Below are 13902 nucleotides of genomic sequence, written 5' to 3' on the forward strand. Positions count from 1 at the left end.
TCTGTTTTCTTCGAAACGCCTGAAGCCAAGACTTGTCACCAACAGTGCTGCCCTCCAGCTGGCTTTCTTACCATTATTGACCAATCATCCCAGGCTGAACTATGAGATGATTTTTATGAGGTTGAAGGACTTCCCTCAAACACTGCTGAGTTTGAGACCCTGCGTCCATAACCGTTTCCTTGAAGGTAGCTCAACCTGCTGTAAGATTTGCATTTTTTAACTTGCAATAAGATATCAAACAGCATCTCCAAAACCATTCTAGGTATGCCTTTTGTCAACCCTTCTTGGTCAAATATAGCAAAAAGTGCTACCTCTAGAGGAATAAGAAAAAGATTTCTCAGCACTATTAAGACTGGGAACAGCACTGTATCAGGTACACTTGCCACAGTTGAGAGTTTAAGATGTGCCCTCTCTCATCCTGGCTGAGAAGCCATGGGAAACTGTGTATTAACTTCTTTTTCTGAGAAGAATTGCACTATAGTGGGTTAGTAGTGAGGGTGGTAGCACTAAATAAAGTGCACCTGTAATTCTAGGTCTTGATTCTCCTCCAAAGTTATTGTATCATTAGCTTCCATTCAATATCCTAGAATCAAGCTACATTCACTTGATATCTACCTGATTGGCTGATAATCTTAGTGATAGACCCAAGGCTAGACAATGCAAAGATAACTGCTTTTCTCATGAAATGACTCTGGAATTATTTTTTCTTCTACATTCAGGGAAGATAATTGTGCTGGTTTTAGTGCACTGTTCCTAAATGTACTAAGTACATTTATCTTAAGAATAAGAGGCAAGACTTGAATCACACTACTGAACAGGTGCTGAGGACAAATTTTAAGAAAAGGAAAGAAAAGCAGTGGAGAGAGGATCTAGGCTCTTCTTGCAACCTCCCTGCCTGGGGCCCCATCCCAAGGAGCTGACCTCTGTGTGTGACCCTGGTGTAGTCTAGACTTGGCCAGTCAGGGCACTCCATGACTGGAGATAAGCATGTGATCCCTGTAAGGTCCATCAGAGATCTCCGTGAAACTCTGAGAAAAGTACTTTCTCTTTCTCTCTGATCTCACTCAATCTGTGAGTGGGTATAAGCTTGGAGATGTTAGTGGTGTACTGCTTCCACATAGAGAGAGCCTGCTTGCTTGCTTGAGTAGGAAGCGATGCAGAGGTAAGTAGAGCTGAGCTGGTGGAGGGAGGGAGAAGGGGGAGAGAAAAAAAGGGGGGAGGAAGGGAGAAAGAGGAGAGAAAGAAAGAGAGAGCAAGAGACAGAGACAGAGAGACAGAGATCAAGACCTGAAGGCAATAGCTGAAGCCCTGAAGACAGGGGTGCCTCATGGGAGCTGTTTGTTATGGAAGCCAATGAATTCACACTTATTTGTGTTTGTATCTCTTGTAGCTGAAGGGTCCTGGCAACTATGTGATGCTGTTTGGTCACTGCATTTCAGCGAGAATGCAGGCAACACAAATGCCAAAGAGTTCCTGTGCTATGAAGTCTTTGCTGCCATGGGAAATCATGTTCTTTGACACATGTTTAGTGACAGGGGAAAATGCTCAAAATAAAAAGTTAAGTGAATAAAATTTAAAACTGTTTATAGCACAGGATTTAGTTTTTTGGTGATATATATTTATATAATTGTATAAAAGGTAGATTGAGATGAAATATACTGGAATTTGAGAAGTGGTTATTGCTGTAGAATTAAAATTAAAATAATTTTAATTCTCTTCTTTAAACTTTTCTTTATTTCCCAGGTTTTCTACAGTACACATGAAACTGCCTGTATAATCTATAGCTAAAGAGCATATTAATAAAAGTCTGAAAACTCATACTTTTGGGTTAATGCAAGTTAGCTTTCAGTTAGCCCACAATGCACCCCAAAATGTATTAAAGGTTATGTTTCAAAACACTTCAAAAATTTAGTATTTGACTTCCAAGTGGGATCCTTTAGGTGCTTGTACATTTTATTATAATGGACCCTGACTATATCTGTAACCTCATGGCACCTTTACTCAAACTAGGGATGAAAACTGTACCTTCCACATGGAGCAAAAAGGGTCCAGTTATTATTACTGCAGATATAAAGATAAGGGGCAAGTTTTGAACCCTCTATATGGGGCAGTTGTGTCATCTGGAGGACATTTCTTCTCAATTTTATCTGACAAAAACGCTGGATGTCAAATTCTTAGATAAACAATACCAAATTCCTGTGGGGGAACAGCAAGTCAAATAGGAGATACTTGTTCTTGGCATAAAAATATATATTTGAGAATTAACTTATCACATTTCACAGCTCATTGTAAACTAAGAGGGGTAGAGAAGACAGGGTCAAAGGCTGTTCTAATTACTCTCATTTTAGCATGTAGAATGAAATGAAGTTTCCTGGGGTAATTAATCAAGTCATGATGAAAGCTAACACACACTGGACACTTTTCTGGGGTCTGGGATTTGGTGGAAATTGCCACCACCTCACAGAAGACACTGTCGTCGGTCTGGCAGAAGGTTCTCACTTAGGAAAGAACACATAGTTACACAGGGTCCAGCATTCAAAATCAAGGCTTCAGGAAAACAGCAGCAATCATCGGGCATTGCTTTGCTGAGTTTTGGCTTCAGTTCTTGCTGGTAACAAGAGGCTTGCGAGTTTCTACGGTGTGTTGGGTGGAAACGGTCTATGCCTGGTGATTCACAAACAGATGAATATACTCCTATTTCCAAGCATGCGATTCAGCCACTTGGACTCCAGCAATATCCGCCACTCATTTCAAAGGAACTGGTGTAATGCAGCCCTTACTATCTGAGCTCATATCTATTACGAAAATCAAGCTGCATGTTTTTCCAGGTGCTACCATCTTGGAAACAAGGCACAAGGGGACCAAAAAATGTGTTTCAGAACCTAATGTGAAAGTCTCCAATTAGGCTTCTTCTTCTTTTTCTTAATCTAGTTGTTGCAAACTGTTTTGGCTGAAACCTGAACATACTTAAATGTCTTCCAAACCTGTATACTTTCTACACTTACTATTTATGTGTTATTTTGGAAACGTTTCTTTAAAATCCCATCAAATTAAACATATACTTGATGCTGTAGTCTACTTTGGTCTTTTTTATTAGTTTGAGTGTGAAATTAGGCAATGCCTGCTGATTGTCAGTAAAATGAGTACAGTAGAATGACTAAATAGCAAATGGTCCAACTGTCAGAGGATTTCTGAAACCAGACCAGGAAAAACAGCAACACAAAATTAAACGCCATTCAGGGACTTTGATTCTCTATCTGCCTCTTTCTGGTGTTCCATATTTCAGGCCAGTCCTCCTCCCCCCACCCCCACCCCCACCCCCAACAATACAAAAAGCAAAGAACAGCTCTCCTGCTGAACACTGTGCTATTCCCAGCTATATTTTCTAAACCTCTGGCCCAGTTAGTCATATGTCTGAAAATGCATAGAATATCCTCTTAAGCAAGAGTGTGACTCAAACTTTCACTACATACTTGCAAAAGAACTTTGGCATGCCCCATCTCTGAGGAGGCTGGTGGGATTGAGATTGGACAAAAGAGTGGCTGGATGCCTCCGTGAACATGGAGGTCTCTCCTGAGACCAAGGTTGGCTGGATCCAGAGGGTGGGGCAGCCCAATGGGCACCGCATAAAGTGGGAGGGGCCTTAGTGTTGGGGAAAAATTGAATAGAAGCTGAAGCAGTCAAACTATGGTTGCTGCCAAGTTTCTCCTCCTCTTTCTACAGTAAATTTGGAATCTGCCCTTATCTCTTTTACTTCACCTCCCAAACTCAACTGGAGTCCATATTTGTTCTCTGCACCCAATTGTACTACATTCCATCTCCCAGAATTTAAGCCAGTGTCTTGACAGCAAATTGGTCACTTTCATCACACTACAAACCTTCTAGCTCATAAAGCTCCTGCTTATAATCCTACAATGATACCTTATTGCTTTCCCAAATGCTTCATGAATCTTCTCTGGAAAGCTTTCTCTTATATTTTCAAACCTGGAAAACTTGCCTATTCTCTCCACATTATTCATCAAAATTATCAATCCCAAACAAACAGGCCATTTTAGGATTACTGGGAAACAATGGACTTGATCAAATAAAATACGAAAAATTACTCTACGATGCAGAATCACTTGAGTTGATGGCCCTGGAATCAAGACCCCCCCTGAGAGTTATCACTATAGAATGATTGAAGGTGAATTAATAGACACCTCTGAGTGGTGTTCAAAATGGTATTCCTTTTTTTCTTTTTTTTGAGAGTACCTTCTAAGATTTACTTCTGTTGTTTAATGGTTCACAAGAAATACATGATCATTGTAGATTAGAATACATAGATAAGATAAAAGAAGGCAATAATAACAAATTACCCATACCCACTACTGGACTGTTGATGTTTTTGGTGTATATCCTTCAGGTCTTCATACTAATATATTTCACAGTCACACACAGGAACACATGTGATAAGATATCCTGAGTAAGCCCTAGCTAAGAGTCAGATATGTTTGGCATATGCCACTGTCACCCCTGCCCACCTCCTTCTCTTCCCGAATGTATATTTGCTTCCACATGAATCACATGGAGACTGGGAAGCCTTATGAGAATGGAATTAAAACAGGTCCAAAAGTGGGGTGCAGACATAGGTACTTATGTTTGGCAAGCTATGTGTGTGTCTGGATGCTGCTCCCCCAATAGAAGCCAAATTATCAAAGAGGATCTATGGGATTCCTGAGAAAGAATTCATCCTAAATGTCAAGATCATTGAGCCAAACAGAAACAAGGACTGAAGGAGAAGTGTCACGATTCTGGATTCAGGGTGTAGCTATAATTTCAATCCCCATCCATGCCACTCTCAGTGCCCCAGCTTAGTGCACTCTGGAGAAGAAAACACTGAGCTAGCAAAAGTAAGCGCCTAAAATCTAGGATTCCAACCAACGTTGTAGTAGGACTCCTTTAACTAAGCATGAAAAGAGAATCAAGGAGCTAGTAAAACTCGGGCATTAGTGGTAGTTGTCCTTAATGGAAGGTCCAGAGACTGCTGACACTCATCCACACATACAAACACTGAATCATACTCTACAATCTTTTTTTTTAACTTTTTATTTTATACTGGAGTGTAGTTGATTAACAATGTTGTGTTAGTTTCAGGTGTACAGCAAATTGATTCAGTTATACATATACATGTATCTATTCTTTTTCAGATTCTTTTTTTAAATAAAATATTTTATGATCATTGATTCACATGAGTAAAATATTTCTGTAATATTTTAAATGGTCTCAGTATATGTTTTATCATCATTAACTTATTAGCAGTAGTTCAGTGTACATGCTGTAGCTAAATATTTGGGTATATGCTAAATTATTTAATTAGGATGAATTCCCAGAGGTGAGATTGTGAGTCACATGGAATACCCATGTTGAAGACCTGTGAAATGAACTATGTATCTATATCTATATCATCTATATCTATATCTATATCTATTGAACCAACTTAATCCTACTAGCACTGAATGAAAGTGGCAGATGAAATATATTATTTTAATCCATGTTGACACCCCTGATAGAGTAAGCCCTTCCCTTTCTTAGAATCAGTGCCTACTGTAGATAACATCGATGTGTTAAACTGAATGGATCTGTCCACATTTGCAGCACCTGGTCTTATCTTAGACCCATGTGGCAGAAACTGCTCGGCGTGTAAATCATTAACCTTGGCTGGTCTTGTTCCTCTCCACCCTGCGAGCCTGTATCTAACTTGGCTACTCCCCAGTACAATTTTTTGAGTACTGCATTTCCCTCCTACTTAATATCACAATTTGGGGATAATTCTTATCCCTGATATATTATTTTACTTTTCCCCAGATCTGCTCTTATTTGGAATTTCTATCCTGCATTTTCAAACTCTGTGAGTGTGTCAACTTACAGTAACACTGTGTTGAATTTGAATTCACTCACATCTGAGCCATTTTAAATTACGTGCCAAAAAAAAACCCCATGAAGCATTACCATTAACAACAGTGCCCCGACACTGCACATCTGCTCTTTCCTTGCTTTTGGTTTCTTTCTGTGAGCTAATATCTGATGTCATCAGTATCCTCTATTCTTGCTGTCTCTGTCTTCTTCAATTTTATAAGTGCATTTCTAAGCAGCCCAGTTGTTTAAAAGAGGACTGAAGAATACACCATGAAACACAAGCTTTGTCTTCTGTTACTTGGCAAAGGTTGTAAAGAATCACAGTAGTTACATGGGAATTTAAAAATTAGCACTCTTACACATTGGTGGGTATAAATTAATAGAGTGTTTTCAGAAGGTTAATTGGAAAAATATACCAAAATCCTTAAAAAACATTTTGTATATGCAATTCTATCTCTATGAATTTATCTGGTGAAAATAACTGAACAAGTAGACAAAGATTAATGGAAAATTATGTTTAGTGAAACATTATGTATAAGAAAAATTGAAACAAATATAATGTTTGATAATAGGGGATTGTTTAAATAAAATATGGATATGCATATGGATATCCATATGCACATGGAAATATATGCAGCTATTAAAAATGAAGACAAATCAGTATTTACAGTAATGAAAGAACGTGAATGATATACTGTTGAGTAAAAACAGCAGGTTGCAAGAGTGATTGGTGCTGTGTGATCCCATCTCAGTAATAAAGACATTAGCATTTATTTATGTAACCAGAGTAGAAAAGCTGACTCCCAATTTCATTGGAATGCAGGCTGAGCATGGACACTAGAGAGAAGTGTTAAGAATGCCTGCGTCCTTGGGGGAGAAAGGAGAAAACAGAAGAGAAGTCCTTGGCCAGCCTATGTATAGGTTGGATCCCTATAGAGATTGGGACATTGTCTCCAGTTTCAACCCAGTGTAACACATGGCTCTGAAGCCTTGAGCATGATGGGAGTGGCAGTCCTGGTTCATACCTAAGGAGGGACAGCTCTGGGAGCCCCAGGAGGCAGCATCTTAGGCAGAGCAGCTTGGCCACAAAGAGCACTGACAACAGGGAGTGGCTTGTGGAAATATAAAAGCCTCTTAAGAAACTGGGATAATGGCCTTTCCTCCTTCTTCTATAGGCTAAAGCAAGTCAGATGACCATAACAAAGTGAGGAGGAAGTGAAATACACTCTACCTCTTTTTTTGGGGGGGGGCAGTCAAGTCATATGGCAGAGCCCACGAATTAAGGGAAGGATAAAGAATTATTGCAATCTACCACACCTACATTTTCTCATATCTTGGACAATAATCACATAATATTTGTATAATTATGCTCATAAAAATAGTGTGCTAGATTGTTACACTAGTGGACCCCAAAGAACCATGTCTCCTGGTGTTCATGCCTGTATTAATTCCCTAGGGCTACTGTACCACAAACTGGGTGGCTTACAACAAAAATTTATCCTCTCACAGTTCTTGAGGCCAGAGTCTAAAATCAAGACTGGTATGGCAGAGCCATGTTCACTCCAAAAGCTCGAGGAGAAAACCCTTCCTTGCCTCTTGTGGCTTCTGGTAGCCCCAGGCATTCCTTGGCTTGTGGCAGCACTGCTCCAATCTCTATCTCGGTCTTCACATGACCATCTCCCCTCTGTGTCTGTGTGACTCTCCCTATTCTTATAAGTACACCAATAATATTGGTTTAGAAGTCAACCCTACTCTAGTAGACTTCATCTTAACCTGACTGGGTCTGCAAAGACTTTATTTCCAAATAAGGCCACATTGTGTAGTATGTGGGATTAGTGCTTCAACTTATCCTCTGTGGGGACACAATTCACCGGGTAACAATGCCCTTGTGTAGTCCCTCCCACACTGATTCTAGGCCATGTGACTTCCTTTGGCCCACAAGATAGTATTGAACTTGATATGGAAGAGGTGTGATGTGCACTTAAGCACCAAGCCTAGCCTTCCTGAAGCACTACCTCCATAAGTGAGGTAGCCTGGTGTCGCCTCTTTGAGGATGAAAAGACCACAAGGCAAGGGAAGCCCAGATAACACAGATGTCTCAGCTGAATCCAGCCAACCTCATGCTGAATTCGTTCACATAAGTGAACTCATGTGAAGCCACGGAAGTGCCCAGGGAAGTACAAAATAGAAATCATAAATTATTGTTTTATAGGAGATACTGAGTTTCAGGGTGGCAGTAATAGAAAACTGATATGGATAGTTATTTGCTTTCCTAAGGTCTAACCTCCAATCAGATCTGATGTTTCCCAGCCCACCAGTTCTAGAATCACTGGTTTTATTGGAATTGAAAAGAACTTTAGAAATACTCCAGTCTAATTTCTTCATTTCACAGATAAGAAAAGTGAGCCTCGGTCGCTGAAGTAATACCCTAAAACCATGCTGCTGTAAAGGCAGGCATCAGTCTCCTGTCTCTTGGCTCTATGCTCTTCCAACATTACCACGAGGTCACATGCTCTAATATGAAAGTACTACTCTGAGGATGGGGCTGGCTCATGGTCACACAGCTATTTAGTGTCAATATCAGGGCTAGAAATCAGGTTTCCTAACTCCTCACCTAGAATTCTCTTCCTTTGGGGGGATGGTGACTATACAGAGCGTGTTTTTAACTCAGGCGTTTAACTGAGTATCGTCCTATGAAATGTTATCTTTGTGCCAGAGTGGGGTTCAGGGGGGGAAATACCATCCCTTATCTTTCCTAGTTCTGAAATTTCTTTCTCTTCCTTTTTCACTTTCCCCTCCTAAGTCCCCCAGCCCTGGAAATATGAGTAAGAGTTCCTAACCCTCCCCATCAGCCACCACTTCATGCAGGATGGACTAATGAGGTTATGTCTCCAAAGAACTTTGAGTTCCTTGGAAGAAAGGCATCAACATGCAAAGTGGTGGTTGTTATTGCGATTACTTCACTGAGTAGGGTTTCACAGCTGTCCTGATGGAAAAGGGGCCAACGAAACAGAATGCCAGTTTCCCCCAGCAGAGGAGCAGCTGGAATGGATTATAAATGAGACCTGTGTGCCGGTTCTCTTTTTCTTTTTTTTTTTTTTTTTTTTCTTTTTGCGGTATGCGGGCCTCTCACTGTTGTGGCCTCTCCCGTTGCGGAGCACAGGCTCCGGATGCGCAGGCCCAGCGGCCATGGCTCACGGGCCCAGCCGCTCCGCGGCATATGGGATCCTCCCAGACCGGGGCACGAACCCGTATCCCCTGCATCGGCAGGCGGACTCTCAACCACTGCGCCACCAGGGAGGCCCCGGTTCTCTTTTTCATCAAAGCCCATCAGCCTTTCTCAATGCCCGGCTCTCCCCTTGACAGCCCAACAAGCTCCCTGAGCCAGACAGGTGTGGGCAAAAGCACTGTCTAAGCTTCACGTGGATAAGCCTGCTTGGCAGGGGCAGCAAAACCCTATATTCTGAAATGGGGCCAGCCCATTACCAGTGCTCAGTAATTCAATGGATTTCTCCAGTGGTGATTTGGGGTAAGTAAAACATTCTCATTGCTCAAAATTCCCTTCACTTTGTAGGACTAGAGGGACAGCAGAGGGAGAGGGAAGAGGGTGCGCAGACTCAGACAAATGTCACATTGCCAGAACCAGAGCACCTCTTCCCACTCGTTCTGCCTTCTTCCTCTTTCTTTCTTCCTCCCATTCCCTCCCTCCCTTCCTTCTTTTATTCCTTCCTTCCTTCCTTCCTCTCTTATTTCTTCTTTTCCTTCCATTTAACATATATATTCAATATTATGTCAGGTGCCATGTTAGGTCCTGGAGGTGTAATGGAAAACAAGCAGTCCTTTCCTTCAAGGAATTACCCCTCCTGATGCAGGAGTGAGGGAGACAGACAAATGAACAGAAAATCATACTCCATAACATTCCAAAAACCACATTGCTGTGGCAAGACTAAGTATATGGGGCCATAGGGACACACGGAAGAGCCACTCAACCTGGCTTGGAAAGGGTCTTGGAAGACTCCTAAAGGAACCATCGGAGACTGTCAGATTAAGTAGAGGGCCAGCTGAGGCAGTGTGCTAAGCAGCTACAGTTCCATTTGTCCTACAATAGTATAAAAATTATTAATATTTTGTGTGTGTGTGTGTGTCTGTGTATAAAAGAAAAACAAATGAACATTCTAATGGTTTTAATTGTGCTATAATCATAATAGTATTCACACATTTATTGAACACTTGCTGTACACTAGGCACTACTAAAAGCTGTGAATACATTGCCTTATTTAATGCTCATAACAATTTTATAAAGCAGGTTCCATGACTATGCTTATTTTACTGAAGATGAAAATGAGGCCCAGAGAAGTTAAGTGACTGGCTCAAAGTCACAGAGTTAGCGAGTAGGAGCCTCAGGTATGCACGCAGATAGCCACAACCCAGCGCCCATGCCTGTAGCCAGCACACAGTAGTCCCTTTTTTGCAGAGACCGACCGCCTCTCTATATAGGTGAACTGTGTCCTGATCTACTTTTATTTCTAATAGTAGGTCTATAATAGCAAGACATAAGAATAAATGTTTGCTAACTAAAAAATATTTCCCCAACTCCAGGAAATATGGGTTCTCTGTGTTTGGACCTTTTGAGTTATAACCTGCCTTTAAGTTATCAAAACTTTTCTAACTCTGTTGTCTTCTCTCTTCAGCCAGACTGTAATCCCCTGGAGGCCACAGACTTGTCTGCTTTTCTTTCCTGTCCTTGTCAGAACCCAACCCCACTCTCTACGTTGTGCTCCAAGAGTATCTGGCTGTGTCTCTATCAAAAGATTTATCACAGAATCCCTTATGGTTAGATTAGTTGTATGCAAATTTCATATGAACTCTTGGGGGGACATTTTTGGGGCACACACAACAGATTTCCAGTGAATGCCTATTGACTTGAAAACAGAAGGTACTTGGTACAAGTTCAGGGCTGGCTGGTAAACCAAACCCAAATCTTTTTTTGCGGTACGCGGGCCTCTCACTGTTGTGGCCTCTCCCGTTGCAGAGCACAGGCTCCGGACGCGCAGGCTCAGCGGCCATGGCTCATGGACTTAGCCGCTCCGCGGCATGTGGGATCTTCCCGGACCGGGGCACGAATCCATGTCCCCTGCATCGGCAGGCGGACTCTCAACCACTACGCCACCAGGGAAGCCCCTCTTTCAGCTCTTGACAACCGCTCCTTCACTGCCTGTCCCTGTGCAGCTTTCTTCAGTTACACGTCAAAACCACTGCCCGTTATGCTCAGTTATAGATTTCCTTTGGAGGACCATCCAATTAGGGGATTTTTGTTTTCTTAAAATAATGACAATCTCAAATGCCAATAAAAGTGTTTTGATTTGTTTTCATGTTTTTGTGTGTGAATGTTTGTTTTATTAATGCCAAGTGTTCTGTTTAATGTATTCTAATAATCTGACTTGCAAATTTTCCTTAGTGTTTCCTGCTTAAACAAAAGTTCTTTGCTGATACAGAGGATGAGGGTGAATTATTTACTCAAAAAAAGTGAATATTACTGATCCTTTAACTCTAATATAGAATTGGGCTCAGGCTTTTTTTTTTTAAATGCATTTGCTTAGTATACATTTTTATACATTTGAACTTGACAGCATCCCTATGTAGACACTGTTATCACATCCACATTACAGATGAGGAATCAGAGACTTAGGGGTTATAAGCGATTTGAAAATGGAATGCTGAGATGCAAATAGGTCTGATTTCCTAGTACTCTTAAAAATTTGACTCTTATTGACCTAGAATTCTCGATTTCTCAAAGCACTCCAAGGTTGATTTCATTTACTTCCCACATACAGAGAGGAAACTGCTGGGCACATGTAGGTGATAGGCCTAAGATCAGAGACTGCTGGGCGCTGATTCTGTTTGTTGCCGATACCCTACTGTTCATGTCTGTTTTGAATGATGAGGTCAAAGAGGGTAGGGATCAAGTTGTTCCCACTGGCTTTATACAGAAGTGGGTCATGTTTAAGTGACACAAGTAAACAGACATTTAAGTATGTCTGAGCTCTGTAAAGATTAGCTACATAAACAGCTTCTACCTTTTTCAGCTCACCAGGATGGTCACAGTGAGAGTAAGGCAGGTGAAGTTAGCTCACCCAAGGCACAGAGTTCCACATCTTTCCGTGGTTACTATACTTTGCTCCCCAGGCATATGTAACCAAATGGTCATTTCCCTGCACTCCTCAAAACTTTCTTCCATGTATGGCATTTCTTCTGAAGCAAGTCGAGCTTGAAGAGGACAGGGACCTCACAAAAATAAAGAAATATGGAGCTGGGGCTTGGCATCTTGTTGGATCCCATCCATTATAAACTAAAATTATTTCAGAGTGAATCTGCCTTTTTTCATTCTTATTTACCTGAAATCTGACAGGGACTCTGCAGAAAAAGTGGCCTCTCCCTGAACCTTACATGTCGTGTGCAGGTAGAAGGCAGTGGTGGGAGTGGGGCCTGGCGTGGGGTGAGGACACCTGAGGCGGACCCTAAGCTACCACTCTCAGCACATGGCCTTGGTCAGTGACCTCACCTCCTCTTGTTGACTTAGGTCGCTGACAGCATCCAACGTGGTACCTTCTCTAAAACATCCCACACAGGGCTCAGTTCATGGAAGGTCCTTAACAAATGTTAATTCCAATTGTCCCTTTGTTCACAATGTTTTTGATGATTCTCATAAATTATTTTGTCCCAGATCTAATATATATGTTAACCTTGTGTTTCCCTGTCCTGCCACTACCTACCTCTCTGATCATGGACATTTCACTTGCTTAAGAGGGAATCATCAGTAAGAATTTAGACCCAGGAGCAGGCTGCCAACATGTGGATGCCTACTCTGTCACTAACTGGCTGTATGGTCTTGGAAGAATCACTGAAGCTTACTGTGACTCAGTTTCCTCATGTTTAAAATAGGTATAAAATAATACTACCCACCTTACAAAATTGTTATGAAGATTTAAGGAGTTAATCTACATAGCTTCTGAGAATATTGTCTGGCGTATACAAGTGCTCAATAACTAGCAATTACTCCTTAACTAGTCTTTGCCTCTGCTTTCTCATGTTATATCTGTAAAAAAAGGAAAATTGATATTTGCTGCATCTTTCTTGTTCAACGGTTGTGAAAGATGTAGGCAGTTAGGAAGGACCTAATATATGCAGACACTAGCAGCTTATGTGGATCAAATATAAAACAGATTTAAAGGGGAAAGCAAAATTGGGTAAATAGTATAAAAGTCACTGTGATTCAAATTGACATTAGAAATGATTGAGGGAATTTTCATAATGCTGAACACTTCTCCCTTTCACTCTAGGGAGATAGTTGTGTTGAAGCTTTTAGGGGCTGGGGATATAGAATAAATGTCATAACAAAGGCAGCAGATGTCACAGTCAGATTTTTTGAGATTGTCTGAGGCTTGATTGTCTACTATGGGACTACCAGTTCTCCCTTCTCTCTGGCCCTTGTACATAGCCTTCTTTTGAAGCATTTATTATGATTGACTTTATGAGCTGATGGGGTATGATGTGAAAAGAACCAGGAAACGACCTCACCTCCCACTGGTTGGCATCTGCCCAAGGAGCCAGCCTCAACCCTTTCTGTTCCACAGGCTCCTTCCATATTCATTCCATCTGCTTGTAGCTCCCTGGAACCTTCACGTTGCTGCTCACCTTCAGGTCTTGCCCTTGTAAAAACTTCTGCTTAGAAACCTTTCCTTGCTTATAAATAAACATACAAACAAACAAACTCTGAATATTTGAAGTCTCAATCAAGCCATTACCTTCTTCACATCTCCTTCCCAATCACCTTCTCCCTCAACTGAAGATCGACTTGACCATGCTTTTCCTGGCACTCACTGCAGGTGGTTTAATAAATGCTGTGTAGTGTTCACAGACAGGGGGTGATGGGAACAGCTGTAACACTGCATTTCTCTTGCCATTGAAATGTCTACATTCTTGATGATCTAGAATGCTTTATGGAAG

The sequence above is a fragment of the Mesoplodon mirus genome, assembly GCF_964341445.2.
Source record: "Mesoplodon mirus genome assembly, chromosome: 16".
Classification (NCBI taxonomy): Eukaryota; Metazoa; Chordata; class Mammalia; order Artiodactyla; family Ziphiidae; genus Mesoplodon; species Mesoplodon mirus.